This window comes from Serinus canaria, chromosome 3 (assembly GCF_022539315.1).
Source record: "Serinus canaria isolate serCan28SL12 chromosome 3, serCan2020, whole genome shotgun sequence".
In the NCBI taxonomy this organism is placed as follows: Eukaryota; Metazoa; Chordata; class Aves; order Passeriformes; family Fringillidae; genus Serinus; species Serinus canaria.
In genome coordinates, this window is record NC_066316.1 from 102,879,666 (window position 1) to 102,905,216 (window position 25,551).

Here is a 25,551-nt window from a genome sequence, read left to right on the forward strand (position 1 = left end):
TAAATTTCCTCCATGAGTTACCAGGTTCCATTGCAGTTTACAAAGAAAACACAAACATCATTAAAGCAAAGCATTTTCTTCAAAACTGTGTATTCAAGCTCCCAAGACTCCCTTACAAGATGTGGCAGAGAATCTAAATTTCAAACTCAAAGCACGTGAATTCTAACCTAAGCATTCAGGTGCTGTAATAGGCCCATTGCTTCTTGTAAGAAATGCTATTTCACAGATTTTGGAAAGTTTATTTTGCCTTTAAAAAGGATGCAACACTTATTAAAAGTCAGCTAAGAACTCAAATCTGGTGCTGCCTTCTGACTGTGGTACATGAAATAGTAATGAATCAAGTGCAGAAATCTTAAGAGCTAATCCATTAATGTACATAAATTGCATCTTCGTGTCCTGCAGTGAAAGAAGTCATTTGCAGAGAAAAAGTAACTAAAAAGGAGGCACATCTCTAATTGTGATAAACTGTCTGAATTTATCTTCTTTTCATGATCCCAGAGAATGAGTAACTTCAAGCACATGTGATGCATCTTAGAGTGCAGCGCTGCAGAAACTGGGGCATCCTTTTACTCACCCCCTCATGTAGACACTGGAACTTTTCAATTCCTGACATAAACACAGGCTTCTTTTAAGTCATGTAACTTCTTTTATAGGTCACTGGAGCATTTAAGCTAGACACTCTGAAATCTGTTTAATTGCATTAAGAGCTCCAATTAATTAATTTTATTGTATTAATTGGATTCATTTTTCAGCAGAACAGAATTATCACCTACAAAGAGATAATACTTTGTACCATCATAGCAATTTTTTATGAACAGGTGAACACTCCGGAAATTTTAAAAACCACCACTGCAATTCATAATTTTATCCAGCATTGCACAGGCTTCACATCCCTCCTCTTCATGAAATGCCAGGATCCTGGAGGTTCAGGTGTGCAGTTTATTACACTGGGAATGTCCACCACACAAGAACAGTCTTCTGAAAGTTCCTTACAACTGGCTTAGATTTTACATTGTGAAAATTCTATCTATTTTGAAGAAAGAAAGAAAAAAAAAAGGTAAGATCTTACTAATTTTGTTTTTCATACAGTGCTCAAAAAAGGAAAGTAAGAATCATTTCTACTTTTTCAATATTATTTTGGGTGAATTCTCAGTTCTCTGTGAAGATGTACATTGCAGTCCACAACATTTAAATTCTTGATTTCAGTTTAAATTTGTTGGTTAGGCTTTTTTTTGGTGAACACAGAAAATTTCAGTGAAAAAAAAATACTTTTTGTCTTAATTTTTTTCTAAATTAAAATATTTCAGAACATTATTTCTAGAATGTTTGTGTTTATTTAGAAATTCTGTGCCTGTAAAAAAATGACATCTATTTCTGTCCAAACACTTGCAAAGCTATTCAAAGTTGTGATATTCTGCTCCATTAAAAACTGAACTTCAGTATGAAGGGAAGTTTTTATGAAAATATCATCTAAATCCCTACTATTTCAGCCAGCTTAAATCTGCTCCTTCTTAAACTCAAATCTTTTTCATAGTACATGGGAGGTTATTATTCCTTCAGCCATGACTCAGGTATCGCCATCAGAAAAAAACAACTTAGTACATCATCTGTAGAAGGAAAACACTTTTCTTTATTCTGAAGTGTGAATTGGAGTTTCATATTCAAATTTTCTAATTTTAATGTGAAAAAATAAGTAATTGTATTAGCTCTAAACAGAGGGTATTTACATCCATCTCCACTTCTGTTTTCATCTACAAGGCCCGATAAATAGAAGTAAATAAATTATTTATTAACATGAGTTTATTCAGCGGTTTTGTCCACCTTCCATTCTCAAACAGTGACTCAGCCACTTTAAAAAAAGGAGAATGGGCTTTTTTTATAGTTAGTTTTAATGACTGGAGGTTGTTTGTGTAACCCTTGAGAAACTGGCACTTCCAGGGTGATCAATCTGCTGTCCAGTGACCCCCTGGTGAAGCGTTAGCCCAAGGTCAGTGGGGACCAGGAGGGCTGCCAAGAGCTCAGCCATTCTCCCTGGATGTGGGAAGCACCCAGAGAGGCAGCCCTGCTTCTCAGGAACAAAGACAGTCCATTTCCCATCTTTGCTTCTGTGTTATTTTGTTACCAACAGAAGGAAAAGAGGGATACTTAAGTCTTTGGGGGCTTCACTCCTGCCTGCTCAAAGGCTTTTCTAGGTGGCACAGTAATGTTTTAGATGACAAACATGACAGCCCTTTTCTAACTGATATATAAGTCCAAACTGTACCATTTTAGTACAACAAAAATGACCTTTCTAGGTTAGACACTGTTCAACCTATATAAAAATACTTATACTGAAAAATTTATTATCAGTATAAAGAATTGTCCATGGTAAAATTGTCATTTTAGCAATGTAAAGATTTGTCTTTTTAAGTATGACACAAAAACAAAACCAGCTTGAATAGCTCAAATTCTAACTTCACTATTTCTCAATATTGTAACTAAAGAAAGAAATAAAAGAGGAAGGAAGGAAGGAAGGAAGGAAGGAAGGAAGGAAGGAAGGAAGGAAGGAAGGAAGGAAGGAAGGAAGTGGCGGAAGGAAGTGGCGGAGAGTGGCGGAAGGAAGTGGCGGAAGTGGCGGAAGTGGCGGAAGTGGCGGAAGTGGCGGAAGTGGCGGAAGTGGCGGAAGTGGCGGAAGTGGCGGAAGGAAGGAAGGAAGGAAGGAAGGAAGGAGGAAGGAAGGAAGGAAGGAAGGGAAGGAAGGAAGGAAGGAAGGAAGGAAGGAAGGAGGAAGGAAGGAAGGAAGGAAGAAGGAAGGAAGGAAGGAAGGACGGAAGGAAGGAAGGAAGGAACGGAAGGAAGGAAGGAAGGAAGGAAGGAAGGAAGGAAGGAAAATTTTCTAGGCCAGTTAAATATGCCCTCCAAAAAATAATTTTAACAAGATTTTATACTTACAACAAATATTTAAATAAGGAACATTAAACAAAATTCTTCTAGAAAATGACAAAATTAATAGGTTTGATCTTAGTAAAATACCTCTGTATATTTCCTTTAAAAACAATTTCATTGATTTCATTGCAGCTTTTCCTTCTGTAGAAGAATTTCTTCATGAATCAGCAATTTTCCTGTGCAAATATATTCTGTGGGAGAATTTCCAAAAAAGTTCTGGCTGAAAATATTATCAATTTTATGGTACCTGTACAAAACAACAAGCAATAAGTGAGAGTACATGTAAAAACATAAGTAATATAAAATTTACTTGTCTTGCTTTAACCAGGATTTTGGGAGAAAATTTGTCTTTTTTTTTTAATAGAGAATGTGTGCTGAATTCATGTCCATTATGTTCCGATATCAACTAACATTTTTACTTAATTTTTTAAAATAAAAATCATTTATGCATTTCTGGGACCCACATTCTGCTACTTGTTTATAAAAGTATTAGCAAAATATTGGTCCACATTTCTTATGTTATGAGGTTGAGACTCCTCAGTTCACATAAACAAACACTTGCACAATGGTGAGTTCAGCAGTGAACCTCTGACAACAAGTATACAATGAAAACTGAAAGCCCACTGAGATTTACTTAGGCAAAGTTTTATGTGAGAGCTAGTAGGAATCATAACAATGCTGGTCAAAAAAAAACCCCAGCTCACTAGAAAAATAAATGGCTTGAAATGTATTTGCATGCCCAATATTTTTTTGAAGTAGTACTTTAACCTGAAGAAAAGAAGCAATGCATCAAAATTTTCTCCACAAATTGTTCATCCAGTTACAAAGAGCATCACCTCATTTCTTTACAAAGGCCCTTGCATGCCCTGCACAGAGCAGTGAGCAAATTTAATTCTCGACCAAACTGGAAGTACCTGACCAACTTCCCAACTCCCTCCCACACCTCCAGTCCCAAAAGATTTCTGCTGTCTCTATTTTCTCCATTTTGTAAGTCCTTTAAACATAAAAAATATAAATGAGGAAACAAGCCTGAAGATGTGAGGGGAGCAGGGGTGGAAAGGGGGGGTTTAACAGGTTTTTGAGCCATGCACATGTTAGCACATGGTTCACATTACAGGCCAGTGTGCTCAGAGCAGACACCGCGCCACGCAGGTGGAAGTGTGAGTCTGGGAGCCATTGAAGTTGGAACACTGAGAATTTTCCCAGTGTATCACAATTACAGAAACATCTGTGCTAAACAACTTTGTGCCAATCTGCTGTGAAAATTTGGTGTTCAGCAGCCCCCAACATTTTTAATTTCTTACTTGCTGTGGGGTGGTCTCATGTGACACACAGAGATCACTGGTTTCAGAGCCATGAAATAGGTTCTTTTTCACACCTTCCTTTTATGTGTGTGCTGACCAATTCAGAAGACATTCTGTTTTCATATATAGCATGCTGTGTACTTAAAGATAAGTAAAAATCAGACTTAAAATATATATTCAAGGGAAAGGTTTTGTGGTGGATTAAACATATTAAACAGCTGAAAATATTAATTCCAGGGTTAGAAGTAAAAATATAATTCAAAACTGATCTAGTATTACCTAAGGAAGTGAATGTGACATATAAAAGGTCATAAAGTGACCTCTGTGCCAATTTAGGTATACAATAAATAGCACTAACAGGACTGCAGCAACTTCCACCTGGAATGTGGCAGAAATGGGAAGAAAATGTCTCTGAGACTCAGTATTCACAGAAGGTACTCCTAATTGTGTGAAGCATATTCAGCTTCCTCATGTGTCACCTGTCCCCTCTCACTTCTGTTGAGTGGCATGGCCAAATCTTGATATTATTTTAATTAAAAAAGGATCATTTAATAACCTGCTGGATTCAACCCACAGTTGACTGTTGCTGGTTTTAGAGAATCTGCTCTGGGATTTGCCCCACTGACTTTAGCAGTTAAAGGGTTAGGTGCCTGCAACAATATATGAAGAACTTTCCAAATCTCAAGGAATCAGAAAGGTCCTTTCAAAGGACAGTCTATCCTGTATCACAACCATTTTCTGAAATCTGGGGTGCATCACTATCTAAAAAGACTCAAATCTATTTCTCCACTGCCTACACGATGGACTTTAGTAACCAATTTAAACAAAATTCCTAATATTTGCATGGTTAAAGTAAGATGTTAGGGATTCCACAGTCAATAATGTTGTTGGGTCAGAACTTATAGCATGACAAGTTTCTTTGAGGTATTTTACAGCTTCTCCTCCAGTGTGCTGGTCCTTAGCTGACAGGTGGCTAGCAAAGCCCACAATCTTTTGGGACTAACCCTGATCTTTTCCATCTACAGAAAACCAGTACAATTTTTCTCAATGCTAGATGGATGAAGACAGGAAGAGCTTTTCTAAAAAAAATTTTTTTTTAAATAAATGTTGCTGGAATATATCTGTGGCAAAATCAAACTATTTGGCTTGCTTGCTTAACATTCCTCTCAAAAAGGAACCTGATTATTTGTGCTGTATTTGCAATTTCATATTCAGTCAAATTGAATCCAAATGTCAATAAATTCCCAAATACAGAGTAAAGAAGAAAAATGTAGCAGAAGTGGAAAATTGTACTAGTGGTGATCACTGACCATTCAATCAAGACTTAAGCTAAATTTCTTTTCTTAATATAGAGTATATGCAAAACCCATGCAGTAATTAAACTCTGAAAGATGAAAATGGGACCTAATGAGATGAATCCATCCGTTCTTTTCAGAGGGGCTTTTTAGTGATGTTGGATACTCTGTGTATCAAAGACTTGTTTGCCTTTCAAGTTTTAGGAAGGCAAAATGTCTGTTTAACCCAAATTTTCGAACTGTTTCTCACTCACTGCACAAGTAGTTCCCTGAGTAACAGCTCATAGCTACAAACAAGAAATATACTCCATGCAAACAGAGATGAGTTGCCAAAGATTCCCCTTCTGGTCAATGTAGCCAATGTTTACCAAACCACTTTGTCTCAAAGGAGGCCATTTCCATAGCAAGTTATGTGCCAGATTTTCTGCGCATGAAAATGACCACAAGTCCTGTTTCTCCTATCAACATTTCCCCATTTGTAACAACAAAGCATTTGGCTCTTCATCTTCCTCCTCAAGCTATCTTAATGAAGGCTGTTCTTAAAAGACAGACTTTTTGAGTTATTCTTTTTATGGGGAAAATAATGGCTTTTTTTTGTGGGATTGTTTTGAGTTTTGAGTTTTGTAGTTTTGTTATTCTCAAGAATTGCTGGAACATTTTTTACATAGATTTTCACCAAAAAAAATCAGTTACAGACAGGAACTGTGAATACAAATGTTGGGAATGGATAATGATCAATTAAGAAAACTATGAGTGAATTAAAGAACGGATAGAATGGAAGAGTTATGCAACTTTAATTATATTTGCCATTGCTCTTCCAGCTATCAGCATCCTTAAGTAAAAGTAAATTATGAATCTTTTTAATATTAATTTGTATTATTGCTTCATATTATTACTCTTTGCCTCAATTATATGAATAATAAATTTAGAAGAATCAGTTTGTGTCTGAAATATGGGTTATTTCAAAGCAGCGTGTTACTAATCCAAGAATATTGAACCAATAAGGGAATTAATTTGATATTTAACAACATTAGATCCACAATATCCATTTTGGCTAATAAACATTCTGGAAATGCTCTAAAGGATTGTTAGGATACAATATACAAAAGGGAACATAACAGCAGACTGAATGAATGATAGGAGGAAGATGCACAAAAGGATAAATAAAATCTTAACGTGCTTTAAAGATAACATTTCATCCCTTTGTATCTTACATTCTAATTTATTGGATTCACTTGAAGGTAAGAAACAGCATGAAATGCATATCCACATATTCCCTGCCCATAGCAGCAGAATTGAAACTAGATGATCTTTAACATCCCTTAAGACCCAAAACATTTTCTTCTTCTATGATTATGTGAAATGTAAATTCTAGATAAAATATATGAAAAGAAAACTGTTTTTAAAAATATGTGAGCAAAATAAAATAATTATCAAGGAGAGCAAAAAAGAACAGGGTTTTTTATCCTTTCCTTGTGTAAGAGTATGGATGGTTTTATTTCTACAGTTTCAAGAACAACAAAAAGTAAAACTTATGTAGAGTGCTGTAAGGTGTTCTCTCACCTTAGTGTAAAGACAGGGTCAGTGAAATTGTTGTAGGGTAAAATCAGAATTGCAGGCAGATGAGAAATTCTCCAAAGCTGCAGAAAGAATCACTCATGCAACCTTCAGAGCAGAATTGGAGCTTAAAGCAATGGTAATCTAAGTTGTTGCTGGGGAGGAGAAATCGAAAAAAAAAAAAAAAGAGAGAAAAAGAAACTAAAAAAAAAAGAGAAGGAAAAATGAGAAGACAAAAGAAAGAGAAGGATAAAAAAGGAAAGGGAAAGAAAAAGGCAGATAGTGTGATTGCATCTCCTCGAGTAAATACTGGAGGCCAGTCTGAGGCAGGGGGCCAAAAGGACGTGGCATGACTCACACTCTCAGCACATCAGCATTGCTGCAGCCAGATCTCTCAGGCGGCTCCCCAGACCTTGCCAGGCGCTGTGCAGGAGCTGCTTGCTGGCCAGGGCTGAAACCATGCCCAAAACCATGCCCAAAATTGTGCTCACAATTTAACAGCACGCCCTGGCCGTGTTTCACTCAGCAGTACTGACACTGCCACAGGGAACTCCTTTGAGGAGGAATGTTGGAGGAAGGCTTGTGAAGAGAAGACTAATGCTGTGACAGTATGGGGAGCTTTGCCTGTGAGTTTTTGTTATTCAGCTGAAAGGCCAACTTCCAGGGCAAAGCTGAACACATTTCAATAGAAGATCAAGTCTCACAAAGGGTTGCCCAAGTTCTTAGCGTCTAATAAAGAGTCAGCAAATTTATGTCGTAGTAAAAACAATTGGGAGTAAAATTCCTTTAAAAAAATACTCCATTCATCTGACTACAAAGTGAGTTGCAATAAATACAGTATTGAGAAACAGAGCAGCTTAGCAGGGTTTTAAGTAGTCTCTGCATTCTCGCTGCTGCTCCCACACATGCACACACACACAGGCTGCCACACTCTCCTCTCGTGCTGCTAAAAGCAAACAGTGGATATGACAGACAAACATTGCAAGCACAGATGTGTCCATTATAACCAGCGTGAGCCATGCTCAAGAGGAGTGCTGTCACTTCTGAAAATCCAAGTGTGTCTGGCTGCGAAAAAGCAGTGGGGTGTGAGAACAAAAGAAAGAGATGTTGTGATTAAGACAGGGCTAATGGTTCATTAACAATATCCAAGGCCTGGCTCTACAGCTTAGAAGTTAAGGATATATTTCAAAATTACCTTTTTCCTTTTTTTCCTTCTTGTTGTTGCTGTTCATTTCTTTTCTCTGCCTTTTGAAAAGGATTTGTAGCTTCCTTCCTTGCCCTTTTGTCTGACTGCTCCTAAAATATGAAGCAAATGAAAAAACATAGATGCAGTGATATTTTTTTCTTTCTGATCTCTTTTCAACTCTCTCTATGATGTGTGAGCCTAAGGCCAGGATGGGGGGGAGAGGCTGCATTCCCTGATTCAGTGATGGTCCTGCCCCAGCTGTTAGGGGTCCCACTTGGCAATCTGAGGGCTTGTGTCTATGCTGATAAATGAAGAAGGCCAATGAGTGGTCTTTGGTGCAGCAGGGCTGCTGTCAGATGTCCAGGGACAGTTCACAAGTTAGCATGTGCCAAAAAGCTTAGGTCAGCTAGGTTTTGGAACAGGTTACCAAGAGAAGTTTTGCAGTATCCATGCTGGAGCTTTTTGATCCTATCACAGAATCATAGGATAGTTTGTCTTGAAAGGGACCTTAGAAACCATCTCATTCCAACCTCCTGACAGAGGTAGGGAGGCCTTTGACTGGACCAGGTTTCTCAGAACCCCATCCAACCTGGCCTTGAGCACTTCCAGGGATGAGGCATTGTAAATGCCAGGGTAACCTGTCCACGGGCCTCATTGCCCTCACAGAAAAGAACTTTTCCTAAAACCTAAACTAAACCTGTCCTCTGTGAGGTGGAGAGCCAAGGTGGCTTTCCTGTGAAACTTCTTGTTTCAATCCATAAATAGAAGAAGGAATTCAATTAACTACATGTAAATCATTAAAGTTTGGTGAGAAGTATTCCACTCTTGTATTCTGTCCTTTCTTTTGGCTACTGAGATTCCAACTTTCCAGTGATCATGTCCTAGGATGCTCCTGGAGGCCAAGGAACATCCAGAGGTTACCTTGTGCAGAGAGCTGGTATAAGATACATGGATAATGCTTGTATAACCAAATAAAATGAGAAGAAGGTGCTAGCTAAAGCAGTGAACAGCAATTGCCTGTACTCTTCAGCTGTTAACACCCTCTCTATCATGGCTGTAGCTCCTGCCAGATGCCACTCTCAGATACAAACCTTGGCAACATTTGGGGACTACCTTTTTTGGGCAAAGACAGAAAGCCAAACTGTGTGACTGCGAGCTGTGCTGCCCTGCAGATTGGAGACAATCTGTAACAAGCAGTCCTGCTGCCCTAACCATAGCCAGTGGACAGTCCTGGGCAAAACTGGTAGGAGTGTAATCCTTTCATGATCACCACACTTCAGTTTATAAAACCTGTTTTATTTTCCTAATAACTAAATGACCTTCCTGTGCTAGCTTCATGACTGGAGATTAATACACTCTGGGATCACTGCCCAGTCACTTCTGCCAACACAGGAGCCATTCCAGGAGACATGTTCCTCTGACTCCCTGGTTAGATTTCAGTATATTGCAATTTTCCACTTGTAGATTATAATTTTTTCCAGTCCATGGTGCTCTGCTAACGTGCTAGATCTATTGGAAAGTAGAATCAGCAGCACTTTCCCGTGCTAATTTATCTGCCACTGTGGCAGTATCTAAATGTCCGCTTGAAATCTCCCAGGCTAAATAAATCTTCCCCTACTGTAGTGAACTGTGCAGTAGTTTGTTCTTTACATCATCCTGCTTTAGATGTTTAGCAGCAAGGCTGATAATTAGAGAGAAAAAAAAATCTGTCGTGAAATGTACGGAACATATTCAGCATCAAAAATCTGATCACAAATGTGAACAATGCATCATTATGAATCTGATCCTGCCAATCCTTCATATATTTTCAACTTCAAGTTCCTGTGGGAATGCCTACAAGTTTATTTTAAGGCACAAATTAATAACAGATACAGGCAGCAAATATACAGGCTCTTCCCAGGCATGACTGGAGGCCACCACCACCCTCTCAGCTGAGCAGATCCCTTCCAACTGTGAAGATGACACTGCTCAGTTTAAAGCAAGAAAACCATGAAGTGGAAGAATGGGTTAAAATCTCTCTAGGCTTGCTTAGATATGAGGTAGAGGCTGCTTTACTATACATCCCTACCCCTCTTCTACTCCAGATGCCTTTTTACCAAATATATGGGTATCCAAATTAGTGGATAGACAATTTTGGGATGATAATGGCATGGAAATCCTTCAAAATTAGTATCTTAATCAACAGCTCAGAAACCATTCACTGCAATCACAGTAATGATGCTAATTTTAACTAAATTATTCATACAAGAGGTCATGATGTGTGGACCTTTAATTTTTTTTTTGCCAGTGTTAGCATGCAGTTCTCCTTTCTCCTATATAAGTTCCTCACTGAGAAAGTATTACCCTGCCAGAGTAAAGAACTGTGGCTGACATTGCCCTGGCTTGGAAATAAAACTGGCTGTGACTCTCTGGGCTGCTGGCACAGATGCACCATTCATGCCTGCAAGAGCTGCTCTTTTCAGAGCAGCACTGGCCCAGGTGTGCAGCAGGACAAGGCAAGGTGCATGGGACAGGGACAGCAGCACTGGCCTGCACGCCAGGAGCATGTCAGGGTCCTGGGGTGGTTTTTCAGGATGAGTGCATAGAGCTAAACAAAGGAATATATGTGGGGTAGAGGCTTAAATGGGCTTGACAGAAAGATCAGCCAGGTGAGAGACACAGGATTGGATCCTTTGGGGACCATAAAAAAGATATGGAGGTTGAAAGTCAGGTGACCAGGAGCTGCCTCTCAAGGAAGGCAGCCCTCAAACAAACTATGTTTAAAAAATAGCTGGTTTATTTCAGAGACTTCTTCCCACCACTGGTAAGCAAACCAGAGCACCAATCCTGGGGATGCTCAGCTACAAATCAAGGACAGACCTTTCTGCCAGGAAGGGGACTGACATGAGTGGCATTAAACATATGGATACAGTTTGGGTGCTACTGTGATATTCATAATAAATAATAACATGCATAAAAACAGACCTACCTTTCAGCAGCCATATCCCATCTCTATTTGCAGATCCACAGCCATAAACTTTATAAATATAGCTGAAATCACCCACTGTATATTGAATGCCAATATTCCAGTTTGCCATAAAACACACAGAAAAATGTGAATTGATTACATAAGCAGCTTTTTTAATGAATAAGGTCTATAGATTTTATAGTATTCCTCACTCAAATCTTGTAAAATACATGGAAGTCTTAATTATAGCTGAAGATATCTGAACTATGCTGGCCTCTGATTTTATAATACAATATGCAATTCCTGCTCGCATAATAAACCAATAAATTCAGTATTTGTTATAAATGAGTTTAAATTTATAAGACTATCAAAATACCTCCTGGCTCCTGTTAATGTTTAGGAAACATTTCAGAAATGTTTCAGGCTCCTGGCTGGTAGAATTGCCTCACTTTCTGCTGAGCTTCTATTGATCCAAAGTCTTGAAGTAGTCAACAGTTATAAGTAGTATAGGAGTAGCACACGTGCAAATGTTGTGTTGTGTGTGCAGATGAGAGAGGTAGAGAAGGAATGGAAGGAAAGCAGAAGTAGCAGTTTCTGTGTAAGTACTTCCTCCAGTAAGAGGTTTGAATCCAAGAGGCCCATCCTGAGCCAGCTATAAATCACACTTTGCTTCAGAAGGTATGAAATAGATGGGCTGCATTTCAATAGTACCCTCAGATGCCTGCAGGTCCTGGCCACAGACATTGAGTTTTCTGCTGTTCAGCCAGCTGGTGAAATTTATGCAGAACTAGTCACGTGCTTGGCTTTGCAGCCTCATGTTGGGACTTCAGCTCTTGGGTTTTGGTCAAATTCAATCAGCACTCATGTGAAATGAGTTCCACTTCTCAACCTGGAGATAATTAATGTCTGGCTCACATCAAAAGGAACCAGGAATCAAGTGCTGTAGCTGAATATGGTTTTAAAATGTTGCTTCTTGTTCTGTGAGTTGGTGCCCCTTGACGTGGCTCCTGCAGCTGCAAAGCAACTCCATAGTTGGAAGATAAGACAGGAAAAGGAGATGTGACTTGTTTGCTGGTCTTACCAGGTGAAATATGTAAGAGGAAGAGACAACTGATTCTGCTATTAAATTTAAAATTTAGAGCACGTACTAACATACTCTGATAATATTTTGTGACAGAAAATTAGTAAAATTCCCATGTCAAAATGCTAATTATGACAAAAAGGAGTAACAGATGCTGTATTTAGGTAGATTAGCTAAATGATAGCATAAACTGTAGTCTCTTGAAATTCTATCCCCAAGGCAGAACAAAATTCTCACTGGTTGGGGGCTTTTTTTGTTGTTGTTATTTTCCTCAAAAAATAAAAAAACTTTAAAATATCTTGCTTATAAAGTGTTATACCTTCTAAATTATGCTGACTTTTGGCTAGGTACATACTTTCTGCTGAAGTTCACACCATTACCTGAGACACCTTAATTCAGGGTAGGTGTCTACTCAGTCAGCTGTTGAGAAGAACAATATGGAAATATCCATTCAAGGCCTTTCATTCCCTGGAAGCCTGAGGAACATTTTGGGTATTGCCTTTCAGCACTAAAGCTGGTCAGCTTATGGTAGCATTTTCTCATTTCAGTTTTTTCAGGTCTAAACCACAACGATGCACAAGGGGATTAAAGCATATATTAATGAGTTTTTTAGCCCCTGTAGATTTTTCCTTCTAATTTGCCAGAATTTTATGTACCCCTTTCCTGACCCTAGAAGTGATATTTTCCTCCATCTGGAATGATTGTTTCATGTTAATATGTTGGTTTGAATATAAAATGTAAGAATGTTGGTTAGCACAAAAACTAATGAAGGCTCTGGGGTTTTTAGCTTTTTGGCTTTATTTATGTTTTCCTTAAAGAAACATTACTCATTTGTTCAGGGCAAGAATGCAAGTTTTCAGATGTTATTCATGCAAATCTAATGTAAAACACAAACATCAGGCAATAAATCCATATTTAGGCACCTAAATAAGCAGCCTGATTTGACACATTAGCGTTCTGGTAAAAGCGAATGTTTTATTTCCTGACCCCTGTCATCTGAATTCAGTCAGACCTATTAAGAATTCAAACTCCATCTCATAGGAGGGACTGTGTACTAACTGTTATAACCACCATTATTTCAATTGGATTGGAAAAAGATCCCTGAGAACATTAGAATTGGACAAACAGACAACATTTTATTTAGGTCTCTCATCCTGTAAATGACCTTTGTAAAATGGAACCATACCTCCCACTGGATAAAAATTCAGCTTGTACAGCTCCCCATGCAACTTATCCCAAAAAGGGTCTGGTAGCCGAGTATATTTTTGAGGTCATAATTTTCTTGTAATATTCTCTTGCTGAGAATTTAAATTTGTTCCAATTTTTTCAGGGTTTTTTTATTTGGATGGGATTTTATGTTTTGTTTTCTTCCTTGTATTCTACTTATTGCAAACTAAAAGAGTAAGTCTTGAGTTAATATAAATCAGTAATCTTTGGGCCCACTGAATTTTTAACTAAGCAGTTCTGCAAGAAGTAAAAAAATACACAAATGGTAAACACAAAAGTGCTGAAGTGGATACCCATATATGGTAAAACATATGAGTTAAATACCAAAATATTTGGCAGAAACACATGACAAGAAACCCTGTCCAGAGCCAAAGCCTCATAGACAAAGGGCAGAATTTACCACATGCTCCCCTATCTCAGCTGCACACAAAGCACGTTTCTTTTTTGGGTGCATCTGGACCATCATCCATTATGCATTCCATATGACACACATCTCAATGGGGTTTACTTCACCTGCTTTCATGAAATGAACCTTATTCTTCTTGCTCTCATATAATAAGAACATTTGCTACTGAATATTAAAATGTGTGCAACATGTGGCAGACATCTGTGGTGTGCTGCCATTGCACTTGACTTGCACAACAAAGTGAGCCATCTCACCTTCCAAAATCAACCCTGCCCCCTTCAAAATACATCTTATTTCACAAACACAGGTGCAAGGCAATGCACCTCAGCAAACACTGAACAGTTAAGAGCTTCAAAGAGGTTTTTTTCTGTTGAGTTTTCCTTAGATGTGTCATGAAACAGCGCAGGAATCAGTTTTCACTTGGTCTATTCCAGGAGCTTTCAGTAAGTTGGGCTTTGGTTTTTCTTTTGTTCTGCTTTCACTCATTCTTTTTTCACCAAAATTTAAAATTACCCCTAAAAATGCAGGTGACTGCTAGTGGAAGGCAGTTTCATAGATCCTCACCAATGTGGTCCATCAGCCAAATCATGGCCATGAATGGATTTTTTAAACTCCAATGGTGAGAGTGATGTGAAACACATGATCTCCTTTTACAGTAAAAGGGATTTGAATGAAAACATCTTAATTCAGAGTTCCAATGTCTTAAGTGCATGCACAGGCCAAAATTTTGTAGCATGTGTTCTTTTAGGAACCGAAGTAAGATAAATAGAACTGATATTCTTTCCTATTACATGGGTTCCTGAAATCTTTTTGTTTTCCTTGCCTAATTCACTTTACCATCTGATTCTCACTGCTTCTCCTGAGCATCATTGTCTCATCAAGTTCTGGCTTGCAGATTTGGAAAGTGGAAAGTCTGCCTCTGCTCTTAGGCTGCACCCACAGAAGATGTATATGCAAATGTCAAGCCTCTCGTGCCCAAATATCAGCATGTGCTGCCTCTGTTCACATAACTTGGAGTAATCACTTGCACCTGTGCCATATGAGTTCCAAACTCAGGGGTTTCACTCTTATTTATTATCTGGCAATGCATAGACTTGAAAATTTATTTTTTTTAGCATCATTCTAATTGACAATAAGAGCATATTAAAATAACTTCTCTCTTTCTCATCTATCACCTCCTTCAGTTTTAAACTTGCTTTGCACTTGCCTGGTCACCAGCTTGGCGCACAAGGGCTTGAAAACTCAACCCATTTTGTGTAGAAGCTGAACTTTTGTCTTGTATACTTTCTTGGGGTCTATTATTACATCAGAAATTTTTCCTCTGATCAGATTTTAGTATGTAAATGAAAAGGTGTTCAAAATTTGTTCATCTTGCATTAGAATGAGAAAGATCATGAAATAAATTCAAAACAGACAGGATTTTTGGAATAAGTTCAAGTAATTCAAAAGGAAACAAAAGAATTTCCAACACATAAAGAGCTTCTACAAGCAGGTTATGGGTCATTCCCATCTGGTGTCTGCAGTTCCAGAATAGACAGTTCCAAGCTGATTGTTCCAGGATAGCTGCACCTACCACCTGACTGTAACCCTGTGCAATCTCTGTTAGTGCAAGAGGAGGTGATGCTCTGGCTGTTCACTGCCAGGAACAGGAGCCACTTGTGTGGGTACCATGTGCCATGAGGTCTGTTTTACTGCCAAACTCCAATGCCTGCAGACACATATGCAGTAAAACATTTATCCTTTGAAAAACAACTGGAGCAATGTCTGACATACATCACTACACCTGGCTCTGCAAGGTTTACCACAGTGAGCTCTGTCAGTGTTGCAGGCATGGAACTCTTGCAATGGATCATAATTACCATTATTAAATTAATGATTACAGAAATTGAATGCAATTTTGACTGAAAATACCTTATTTTAATTCATAATTGGAGCACTTCCACCATACTTGCAGCACAAAAATACCTTAATATGGATATAAGTAATCCAGTAATCTTAATCAATCCCTCTCCAAGGGACTATTATGCTGTTTTAGTGGAAAAATGAAAGCTTAGGCTGAGAGGAATTTTGTGTGTAAAGCACTGGCTTTTTGGACCCATTGCTGTTGTTTCTTTGATGGCAGCACTTCAGGGAAAAGTACTTTTATGATTCTTCACAGCTTCACCATATCAAATTAAATATAGAAATAGGCTTATATTTCCCAGAGAGATGATCAATGCCTCATGGCTGTCAATGTTTAAGAGACCTTTGGACAATGCCCTTAACACTTTAAATTTTGGTCATCCCTGTAGTTCTCAGGTAGTTGTACCAGATGATCATTGGAGGTGTCCTCCAACTGAAATATTCTATTCTACAGCATACAGGAAAATAATAAATCAATGGAAGCTATATACAGCCAGATCCAAACTCATGCTAACAGCATGAGTAAACAGTAAAATTTAAGAATACCCTAAAAGCATGGTAGAAATCAGAACAAACAGTGAAGAAATTACACAGAAAAATGAGTCTGGTCTAAGCAAACACTGTGTATTTACTTTAAGATACTCTGAGGCTTTTTATGATGTCTGATACCACAGTATTGTCATTAGGGAACCGTTTTCTAAAATCTCCTGCTTGCAAGTTCAGGCATCTCCACGCTGTGTTTTCAGGTGAATCCCAAGGTATTTGTTCCCTAAGGTGCTGTAAAGATTTGCACACCTTGTGCTTGTCACAGTGTAAGCAAGAGAGAACAGTGCTTGGCTCTTTTTCCCCTGTCAGCCTGCGCTGCCTTTTGCAGTGGCCAGGCCAACTGTGCACGCACAGCCACAGATTGTGCTGCCAGGAACTTGTCTTGGAGGCTGTGAGGGGTCACACTCAACCACAGAGCCACAGACCAGCCCCCACATCACTGTTAGATGTCTCTAGTTTGATGGACACAGGTGGGTATAGAACAACAAATGTGTCCTGGCTTCCCTTGGTGTACTTGTGAAGGCTGAATTAGAACAGAAACCAGACAAAGTTAAAGAGCAAAGTAGGTATTTATTAGGAGGCCTCAGCAGATCCACCTTGGGCAGCACAAGAGCTCAGCCAGGGTTACACCCAAGATGAATCCAAAATGGTCACCAAAAGGGATGACTGGTCATGGGGGTCTCACACTTTTATAAGTTCTGGTCCATTAGGATATTGTCCAATTGCAGTTAATATCATTATATAGTTAATTGTCCAATTATAGCTTTATCTTATGAAGTCCCATCCTTCTTGTTTTGCTCTCTTCAGTCCACCATTGTTTATGCTCTTGGGCCTGAAATTTGGATCATTTGTCCCTGGTCCCCAACTAGAGAAGGAATTGTTTTGTCTCCCTACTCTGTGAAGAGAGCTTGCTATCCCCTAATATGAAGCTCAGAACTACACACTAAAGCAGTACAGAATCTGAAAAATATAAAAGCTAAAACCTGAGGCATCAAGAGCACCTCTGAGCAGCAGCATCCAGTGATGCCTGGAATTAAACACAGTCTTTCCAAAACAGCTAAAAATCTTTAGGCATCACCAGAGGCATGGGGGAGCTGGTTCAGTGCAAATTCAAACCCCAGCACGCCAGACATCAATCTGCTGCTTTGCTAGGCAAACCCCAGTTCCTCCTGCTCTATTAGGATGGTGAACTATTCAAGGCAAAGTCTTTTACTGGATGTCAATTTGCCACCTAAGTTCATAGAGCAGAATTACAGGATCATAAGTGGCTTGGGTTGGAAGGGACCTTAAAAATCATCTCACTCCAGCTTCCCTGACATAGACAGGGATATCTCCCTCCAGAATAGCTTGCTCAGAGCCTCATCCTGGATTTGAACACTTCCAGGGTCGGGCCATCCATAGCTTCTCTTGGCAACCTGTTCCAGTGCCTAACCAAAATTAAAGAATTTTTTCCTACATGGAAATTTATTGATTTTTTGTTAAATCCAATAAAGAAGTCTATATAAATGCAGATATTGTATCTAACAGGTGGCATCATGTAGTCAGGGAAATTGTCTAAGTCCTTGTATCACCACATAGCAGAGCTGAGCAAGGCATGGCAAGGCTTTGCAGGAAAAATTCTGTGGATGTTGGAAGCAGCAGAGCCATGTTAGCACGTTGCTGCACCTGAACTAATAGTGCTGGCACCTGAACTAACAGTGCCATGCTGAGGTGATCACATCCTGATGTGGGCAAAGCTGGATCAGTAGTCCTGCATTATACTTTGTAATGTATCTGTGCCACAGGCTGTCCTTCCTCAGAAAAGTCATCATAACATGGCTGGCTCCAAGCTTTAAAGAGGGGCACTTGTCTGCTGCTTGACTAAGCAAGGAAGATGCCATCTGTCTGTGCTGAAGGTACAGCTGCAGGTGGTGTTGCTCATGCCACACCAGGGAGGAAGAGCTCCCCTGAGGACATCAGATTCAGAGAAATAGGGAAAGTCAGATGTGAATTCAGTTGCATTCATTTTTCCCTGTCCCAGCTGATGTGTGCAGAGGGTGAATGATCCTTGGCAGCAGACCAGGATGGAGGATATTGAGATCAAAGGAGTAACCAGCACACTTTTCTGTACTTCACAGGATAGTATGTATTTGGCACAGAAACATCTCTGATAAACATTAAAAATATCTTTTTAATGGATATTTTACTTTCTTGACAGAGACTATTTAGGTTTTAAAGTGACACAAAAGTAATTTATCCTCACATGTAAAAATGCACTCTGGAGATAGAGATATCACATTAATTTTACTTATTCATGTAACACTCTGAAAACTAATCTTGGTTTCCTCCCTCAACACTGTAGAAAGAGAAAATTAATTGACTTGAGTATAAGACAAGGAATTAATCTCCACCTGCTTTACTTTGAGATTCTGCTTTAAAAGTAAAAAATCTAGGTCTTCTGCAAACAATATTTTTTTTCTACTACAAATTATGCTTCATAATATATTTAATATGTCATTTACTTATTAGCACATTTGTTCATTAATTTCTATTTCACAGCATACAGTCCATCATGTTTTTAATTTCTTCAGTCATCTGACATACAGTACATAATGCAGCCATGGTTGCACTTTCTGTTTATGTACTCCCTTTCAACCAGAAGAATCACAAAGCAGCTTCATAAACTATCTTCTATAAACCCAAAGGTTTAAGACAAATGCAGTTGTGAATCTGCTATACCTTCACATACATTTTTCCTGTCCTTTTCTAAGTAGACATGCATTGCAGATCTGTCATATTATTGGCCCTTCAATACTTATTTTTCATGCTAATCAGGAAGCTTCTTCTCTTCTTTTCCATTCTGAACTTTCTCTTGGTTACTCCTGGTGTTCTTATCAGAATTATGAAGCATGGAAAAATTTAGCAAGACATTGCAAAGTTAGAAAAACTGACAGTGAAGGCTACAAGAGAGAACATTGTGTGCTTTCTTTGCAAGACTTCATTGCACCAAAACCAAAACAGAGGCCTGTGTTGAAAACAAGAGTCTCCTTAAAGGAAGCAAATTACACTTCAGAGGTAACAAAGGTAGGAAACTATTGGAATTGCATATCTCTCACAGGGCAAATTTCAAGAGCTATTTACACAGCACTGTGAATTATCTAAGTCTCATGGAGGAGAATGAGAAAACTGCTGTGTAATGTGTTAAAGACAGACAGACTCAAAGCATAAACCAGTACTTTTTGCAAGCTCCAGAAAGAACAGCTCTATCATGTGGCGAAAAGACAATTTTGCTTTGAAATGAGATTAATAACTTGAAGTCAGTGTTACATTCACCTATATATAAAACAACTGAAATAAGTATAGTCCCCATATTTTTGTACAGGTGTGTTTAAATGTGGGACTGCATCCTTGGAGAGTAGATCATACAAGATATAGTCTCTGAAATAAACATAAATATATTTTGGAGAACATGTTTCTCTTGGACAATATTAATGACAACACAACTTTTTCATCTATTGTTTTCAAGGAAATCAAGCAGAATCATAGAACCATAGAATATATTGTGTTGAAAGGGACCCACAAGAATCATCAAGGTTCAACTACTGGCCCTGCACAGGACATCCCAAGAATCACAACATGTGTCTGAATGGGTTGAACAAATGCTTCTCTAACTCCAGAAGCAAAACAAAATTTTAGAAAACACTGCCTCTGAAATGGTTTTGGGAAGCTTGAAAACCAGCAGTTCTGATGCAAACTGCCTTCCAGCTCCTCAGGTTCCAAAACCAGGTCACATTTTTTGGTGCTGCCCCTATTTTGTCTGCTCAGTGAGCTGCTGTGCTGCAGTATGGGAGTCTTTGTAGTTTTAAATGATGCCTTCATGAATAATCCTCTCCCAGGGAAGAATAAAGTCTTCAGACTCCCAGAAATACCTCAGTAATATTTAGCAATATCTTTATGTGTTTTCTCTGCTATTATTTAAACAAAAATCCATCCTTTTTTAGGGAAAGCCAACACTTTCTCTTTCAGGGCTACATTTAGAGACTAAAGGCTTGAAAATATTAGTCTAGGAGTTTTTTGATGAACCATGCAGGCTGGTGAAATTCAGAACTAACCAAAGCTTTCTCTCCTTAACTTTTGGACCTTTGCTCTTAACCAATAAGAAGTCATCCAGCAGCTGGTCACACACCCTCCCTTTCCTTTATTAGCATCACCACCAGTAGATAAGCTGGATAAAGCTCCTGTCCATGAATTTTGACTGTATTTCTAATGAAACAGGGCTTGGTACAGGATCAGCCAGGTACATTCCTGTGATTTTCCCTGACATTGAATTCCTAAGGTGCTTCAAAGCACAGCTCTGGATACAAGGACTCACAGTGCCTGAACACAGCTTGGAAATAGCACAAACCAAGCAACATTCCCACCCTGGACAGAGCCACCCTCTTTAAGGGGTGTTGTGGACAGGAATCACTCTCTGTCACTTAGCTTCAGGACCAAACAGCAGCCCTGCCTTATTTTATTTAAGAGTATGGATGTGATAGTGGTTAGATGAGAGATCCTACAGAAGTATCCTCCCATACTGCTGTTCAGGTGCTGGGACCACTCTTCAGCAAACACAGCTGGAAAGTAGGATGAATTAACAGCCAAATGACTGATGCTATTTTATGGTTTCCCACAAATGTTTCATGCTGCAGCTCATATCAATTACCCTGTGAGTCTGATAGGTCTTCAGGTGGCAGATTTTCATCCTCCAAGTTAGGTTACAAGTATCCATCAGACATATTTTATTGGTGAACTTGATTCTGTTTTTAACCTATGATAGAATTTCCAGGGTCTTCATATCATATTTTTAGCCCTGATGTTCCTCAGTTTAATCCACAGAGCATTACAGTGTCACTTTAGTATATTAATCTTCAACTGTTGATTTTACACCACTGTTAATTTCTGAGACAGTGTCTTGGCTCTCTAATCTTATAAGGATCTGATTTCTCAATAAGCAGATTATGAGATCTTCATATGAATGTCCTAAATAAAAGTATCACAAAACATTCTCTAATGACACTGTTACTTCTGTGAAGTTGTTTGGCTATTTTAGTCACTTTAAAATTACTTCATTGTGCATGAAAATATCCTTTCTACACCAAAAAGCCCTGAAATGCAGTAATGACATATTTGCAGAGTAGGGTTAGATGAGATTCATCATTCATGAATTGAATTTCATAACATATATACAAGGTTCACTGTCTTCTGTGGGATTTCAATAAGACTTGAACCATTGCTTGGAGTCAAACTTGTTCTGTGCTGTTTTTCTGAGCAAATGGGCTTACATACATCCCCCTTGGTCTGCTGAACCAGCAATTCTAAGAGCAATTAGTATCAGCACCAAGACCCCCACCAAGACCTGACACTGAAATTCAGCAAAGGCTGGATAAAATTGCAGCTTGCATTCTTTAAATATTTATACAGTACATCAAAACAAATGAAACTGGAGATTCCATTTCCAGCATGAGCTGCAACATTGCTCGAATGGGGTCTCCAGTGTCATGCCACTTATTTTCATTTCTTTGATGATTTTTTTTATGACACTTCTACTGAATTACTAATCAGGGACAAGGGACAGAGTCATACTGTTTAAAAAGTTCAGTATTCCTAAGAATAAACAGATATCCAGTGAAGCAAGTTAGAGCAAGCTTTAACTGTGAATTATTTTGAGAGCATGAAAATCACTTGCAGAGATCAAATTTATCACAGCACAATGTTTTTATTAAAATTTGTATACTCAAAAAAACCCACCTAAGAGAAATCTCCCTTTTTAAAACAAATTCCTCATTTAATTAATCAGGCCTGAGATACATGGTTTCTCATGGAGGTTTGATACTATCTCTGCAGGTAAAAAAATTGAAGTAGATTTTAATAGCAAGAATAATTTATCCACAATTTTACTTTTCTATTTTTATGCAACATGAAGGCAGTAGCAGATCAGCTGTAATAGGATTGGCTTCTATGTGAGTATGACATTTCCAAATATTTTATAAAGTATTTAAATAAAAAATAGAATAGTAAAGTCTACTCCTGCCACAGTGTCCTTTTACAGCTCTTGAACTTTGTGGTTACACAGAATTGTGGACTCTAATTCAAAGCAATGGTCTGCATGGATAAAGTGCTGCACACACTCAAGTTTCTGCTGTTATTACTTTAAATACAGATTTTTTCATCTTTTACATGACATAAATTTCTTTTACTAAAGAGAGAATAGAGTACCCAGAGCAAGGTCTTATCCCAAATGTGAACTCAGTGTATAAAATAAAACCTTAAAAGAAGGGCATAATAACACTTAATAGACTGAATTCAGGAAAATGGGAATAATACACCTTCTACTGAGGCTGAGCAGACCAATAATAGTAGTAAGATAAAACTGAAATACGGAGGAGCCATTTCAGACCTTAGGCAACCACATTCAAACAGAAGTAAAACTTCTGGGAAGTCAGAAAGTCTTCATTATTGAGGGTCTCTAAAATAGATTAGAAGGACTTCTGTCAGAAATTACAGAAGTACAGCCCTTTAAGGCAGGAGAAATGCTGGCAGTTTCTTGAGGTCATTCCCAGCCCTGTGATTCTGTGAGCAGTTCCTGTGCTGGTGCTTCGAGGAGGAGATGGGATGTTCTGAGTTTTCATCAGAATGGCATCTGTAAAGTTCATCCCGTTACAAATTAGAGGAAATGTCATTATCATTTTTCTCAATAAAGAAAGCAACGATGTTTGACCAAAATCTCTTGGGTTTTTTCTTCAGTTCCTTGAAATGTAGGAGCAGAACACTGCCATCCATCTTTTTCCAGTGATGATTTCTACAGGAGAGTAAACCACAGGACTAAGGCAATAAAACCTTCAGCTGGTCCAGCACATGGACTCCAGTAGAGACCAGCAAAAAGATGCCCACAGAGGACCAGAGAGCACATCTGAACCATCATTCCTTGTTGCCTTTTACCTTGCTCCACAAGATTCTACAGACTTTTTACAGCCCATTTATCTTCTCTTACTGTAATGCACCATACTGCCCCATTTTGGAGAAGAAGGACAAGGCAGAATTGATGGCTTCACTCTTTTATTCTTTCTATGGTAGGAATTCAGCATTTTTAATTACAATAAGACCATTAATTGTAGTGAATAAACCTACCTCATTAAACATACAACTTATTATGTCTGAAACTTTTGACACCAAGACCCTGCAACCATGGATGTCATTATTTCCTGCATGGGGAGAGGAGCCTTAGATTCTGTCCAAATTCCACAGTTTATCTCTTAAAGAGTAGTTTAGAAATCATTATATGCCAGGAAGATGACTACCTACCTTATAAATCTTACCTATCTTACAAATCCCACAGATGAGATGCCATGTTTTAAAGTCTGTATTAAAAAAATAATTAAAATTTTATTCTCTTATGGCAGTGAAAGCAATTTTGTTCTTGCAACTTTGTTGATAAAGTTACAGTCTGCACAAAACTATCCAGAACTGTGTTGAGCCAGAAATAAAATTTCAAAATAATCTTCCAAATGAAGTATATTTTCCCAACAAGGGTGTCTCATGTAAGCGTGATCTCAGAGCACCAAAAATAAAAGTTGTGAACCCCCTGGCTGAACTCAATTCTAGAGTAATTCCCATCAATATGAATTTGTGCTATTCCAGGGACTTATGAACTGGTGCAGAATTTCTTCGAGCCCACGTTCATTCAGCCATTGAAGCCTGAGTTTCAGAGTTTCATCTTTCAGAAACCTCCCCCTGCAAATTCAGAGCAAAACCAAATCCACCAGCTGAATCTCATCTGTTTATATATTTATGTATATGAATCATTTATTTATTTATTAGTCCTAGAATAGAAAGAGTATGAAATTCCCTGCCTGCTACTAGATTTTGTTAAACACCATCTGCTTGAGCCAGGTTTGTTAAAGAATTGCTAAGATTTGTGATCTATCCTTCCTCAGTTCATTACAGTAGTGGCCAAAGGCCAGTTCTTTCCTTTTTTTCTCCATTTTCTCTCCCTAGCCTCATAGCAGAATATTAGAGTGAATTTGCAGTGTCTCCCTCTGCCCATGATCTGAGCATGCTCATGAAGTTTTCAGCTCTCAAGTTCCTGAAGAAAATTCTGATTTGGCACAGCTTCAATTTCTACTTTTAAACACAAACACTATCTTCCTTGCCTTGGCACTCTCCTTGTATTTTCTGTCAGCCTTTTCCCCTCCCTTCCTCCTTGCTATGTCTGCCTTCCCCCTATCTCTCACTCAGCTCCTCAGTGAATAAAGCTAACACCCTTAGAAATACCCATGTTTATACAGTGATTGTCTTAGCTTAGAGCAGTGCTACTGGGCAACATCATAAATAAAACACTGTTACAGGGCACTGTTAGACAATCCATATCTTGCTCTTTCCTAAACTTGTATGTGTTTCTCTCATTTGGAAAATTGTTTTACTCCTTGTCAATGTTTCCAACTGATCTAATTTTGTAGGTTTGGAATGATGCTGCTTAAGACTTTGCCTCGCTCCTGCACTGAACTTTAGAGTTCGAGACTGAGCACTGCAATTTCCAGCAATGATAAAGTACTTCTGTATGACCTAAAGTTTTCTGTGGTAACTAGGTGCTCAGAAGAAACATCTGCATCAACACCAGGAACATCAATGCAGACAGACCAGGAGCTGCTGAATGATCCCTGAGGCAGCTCCACTCCCAGTGGAGCATTCTGCACTAGGTGCCCAAGCTCCCAAGGAGCCCTGAATGCAGCTCTTGCATCTGGGTACAAATGGAGAGGAGCAAATGATGTAACTGAACTTTGCCAACCTGTTACACAAAAGTCCTGATGGAAGGAGGCTGTTTTATGCCTTCCCAGTCTTTAAGTGTACAAGAGCATGCATGGTTAACTCTCACCTGGTGAAAGAGGAATACTGCTGTCCTTGTGTAAGGAATCCCGGTGAATGCCCAGTAAAATTAAGTCTGGGAGAAACTGCTGCTCTGATGGTTCCTGTGGTGATTTTGCAATTGATCTCAAGTGGGTGGGGATTTTCTTCTTTGGTTAAGATAAATGAGGTCTATGGAAAGTTCTCTGAAGGTGACAGACATTTTATGGACAAAATAGGACTTGCAGACCATATTTGGGCTTTTCAAATATTTTTCTGACTTGTGTACTAATTTACTAGATTAAACTGCATT

At 38.6% G+C, this 25,551-nt stretch overlaps 1 long non-coding RNA gene across 1 annotated transcript in view; it reads right to left on the reverse strand.

Annotated features, from left to right (window-relative positions):
• Positions 1-350: 350 nt before the first annotated feature.
• Positions 351-25,551, reverse strand: part of LOC127059406 (uncharacterized) — a 37,798-nt gene continuing 12,597 nt past the window's right edge. Inside the window, exons 2-4 of the long non-coding RNA XR_007777161.1 lie at positions 8,277-8,377; positions 3,013-3,172; positions 351-1,027 (exon numbers count right to left, since the gene is read on the reverse strand). This is a non-coding gene — a long non-coding RNA (uncharacterized LOC127059406). The remainder of the gene's footprint in view (positions 1,028-3,012; positions 3,173-8,276; positions 8,378-25,551) is intronic.